We start from the raw sequence: 3,075 nt of genomic DNA, 5'->3' as shown, positions 1-3,075 counted from the left end.
TTGGTTAAATATGATATTTGATTAAATGATATATGTTTTGAAAAAGAACCATTATGTAATTCAGTGATTCCCAAGGTTAATAAGTTATGAAAATTTTTGCTGAGCCATGTGAAACATCTCTGCAGCCACAAATTATTTTATTTATTTTTTTCAACAGTAAGACTGTGGATGGTTATTACCACACTGGCCTAAGGTGCATCCAGTTGTAGGCTAGGCTAGATGTTCTCGAAAGCCATTGTGGAATTTTCTTTTCCTGGAGGGCTAAAGATATGGTAGAAGAAAAATGCTGGGGAGAATAACAGATAGTTTAGGGACTGAGGGAGAAGGTGTAAGTGGTCCAACATATAGTGTATCAATTACATCAGGAAAATGCAAGTGAGAGGTATCCAGTTCCACCACGGTCCTGGTCATACAGTCCTGGTCACATAAGACCACTCCGGGCCCTGTTCTCTGTTTTGTTTGCTTGCTTGCTTGTTTGTTTTCCTACTATGTCCCAGGTTTAAGTGATGAGTGATATGGGGATTAAAATCAAAAGCATAACTGATGTGAGAAATAAGCTTCATACTTATTACCTTGATTTATCACACAATATCTCCGATCAGTCCCTCCAAAGTTCCCAGGCCTCGCCCTTTGTGTTCCCAATTTCTTCCTTAATGAATGAAGAATTTACTCCCAAAAGCCCAGGCACATACTCCAGGTTCTCCTTCCCTGGCTTCGCCCCTTTCCTAGGAAGGGCAGACACCTCAGTTTGAACGCATGGGAGAGCCCAGAGTGGTTAAGAGACGGGGCAAAGGCTTCCCCCTATGGGAAAGAGACCAAGGAGTAGAGCGTAGTGAAGTGAGGGCTCCCGTAGCCTGGGGTACCCAAGTGAGGCCCTGGTCAGAAGAAAGGATACCGGTACCCCTAAGAAAGGAGACCCCACAACCTCAAAAAATCCTTTCACTGTGAATAGCCACTGCTTGACCGTTTGCCCTTCTGGAGCCAGTTGCAGACTCACAGTGAGACCGCGTCCTTCTCCAGGCAAGCTGCTGGGCAGCGTGGCTCATGTGCTGCAGCCTGGGTTTCGGGCACTGAAGGAACAAGGTCGCCAGGTTGCCTCTCAGTCGGTTCCCCATATTCGTTCGCTTTCTCTTTCGGGCCTGCGCGAGGGTCTCGGCCTTGCCTATCTCCTGAAGATTCTCGCTGCTGTCCGCTACCTCCACCCACTTCTGCAGCAGGGGACGCAGCTTACACACGTTCCTGAAGCTGAGCTGCAGATGCAGAGCCTCAAAGCGGCAGACGGTGGTTTGGCCGAACACCTTCCCAAAGAGAACCCCCCCGCCCCCCGGGTGAGCCCTACATCAGCCTGGATGTATCCTAAGGTGATTCTCTTCTGTTTCAGGAGCTTGACGAATTGCTCAAATTCTTTCTGCAGAGCCTTGATGTCCTGGGACTTCTCAGGGTTTTGCTACAGCTTCTCCTCCAGCTTCGCGACACCAAGAGCGGCAGTGCAGGGCTCGGGGGAGGCCCCCTCCGAGTTGCTCTCCACCCCTCGATCCCGCTTCGCCCTCGGGCTGAGGGGTCTACAGACTGCCTTGACACTCCAACCTGAGGCCCACAGTAAGCCATCCCTCCACAGAACTCATATGGTGGGGGACGCAGGGGAATCAGCCACACCTCAGAGCCTAGCCTGATGCCTGGCCCACCAGGAGGGCCTTGGAAGCTTAGCTAGGTCTCAGGGTCAACGCAGCTTGGATCTGGCTCTCCTGGCCCATCGCTTCCACCTCCCAGCGGGGGCCAGAAGGCAAAGTCCGAAGGCAGGTGTCAGGTCATGGGGAATGAAGGCACCCCAAGCTGGGGGCCCGGTGGAACAAGAATTTGCCAAGGCCCTGCTCAATACCTCTCTCCCTCCCCAATCCCACCCAGTCTTGTTCTTCCTTCTCATCTTCACTTATTATTGCACTCTATAAGTCACAATTACGTACAAATACAACATAAATATAAAACATATATGTATATATAAAACAAATGTGTGTGTGTGTTTATGTGAAAGAGAGAGAGAGACTCATCTAACTAGTTGGTTCTTAAAATGTCTGTCAGATTAAATGACACTCTCCATTTCTTCTACAAAACATTCTGACATTTTAATGCCCACAATATACTGATGACTCAAGGCTTATAGGTTACTCCCAGCATACCTGGGCAGTTCCACTATAATAATTAAGTTTGTGTTTACCCAGACTTACTTGTATTTCCCCCTCCGAAACCTTTCATGTCCGTAAAACTCATAATTAAATGATGCATTTAATTAAATATATAAAAATCAAGATATAGGGCCGGCCCAGTGGCGCACTGCTACAGTGCACCGCTTGGGAGCACGGCGGCGCTCCCGCAGAGGGTTCGGATCCCACATACAGACCAGCCGCTCACTGGCTGAGCGAGGTGTGGGTGCGGCGCCAAGGGTTGCGATCCCATTGCCGGTCACGAAAAAAGACAAAAAAAAGGAAAAAAAAAATCAAGATATATTGTTATATTCACAATATTATTATATTCATAATCAAGTGCAATATAAAGAGAGTTGCTGATTCTACAAAATCTAAGTGCAGTGTCCTGAGAAAACTTTATTTATTTATTTATTTATTTATTTATTTATTTCATTTTGTCAATATACAATGTGGTTGATTATTATGACCTATCACTGAAACCTCCCTCCCTCCTCGCTCTCCCCCTCCCACCCAAGAATGTCCTTTCCGTTTGCTTGTTGTAACACCTTCAAAGAAATTGTAGTTGTTATATCTTCTCCCCCCCCCGTTTTTTTTTTGTTTGTGTGTGTGTGTGTGTGTGTGTGTGAGTGAATTTATTAGTGTATTTTTAGCTCCCACCAATAAGTGAGAACATGTGGTATTTCTTTTTCTCTGCCTGACTCGTTTCACTTAATACTATTCTCTCAAGGTCCATCCATGTTGTTGCAAATGGAAGTATTTCATTCGTTTTTATAGCTGAGTAGTATTCCATTGTGTAGATATACCACATTTTCCGTATCCAGTCATCTGATGATGGACATTTGGGTTGGTTCCAACTCTTGGCTATTGCACA

The 3,075-nt window shown here is 46.3% G+C and overlaps 1 pseudogene; it reads right to left on the bottom strand.

Annotated features, from left to right (window-relative positions):
* Nucleotides 1-743: 743 nt before the first annotated feature.
* On the bottom strand, nt 744-1,812 carry LOC103607116 (annotated as a pseudogene).
* Nucleotides 1,813-3,075: the final 1,263 nt, after the last annotated feature.

This window comes from Galeopterus variegatus, unplaced genomic scaffold (assembly GCF_000696425.1).
Source record: "Galeopterus variegatus unplaced genomic scaffold, G_variegatus-3.0.2 Scaffold7137, whole genome shotgun sequence".
NCBI lineage: Eukaryota > Metazoa > Chordata > Mammalia > Dermoptera > Cynocephalidae > Galeopterus > Galeopterus variegatus.
The sequence above is the reverse complement of the archived record's forward strand: the minus strand, read 5'-3'. Positions and strand labels throughout refer to the sequence as shown.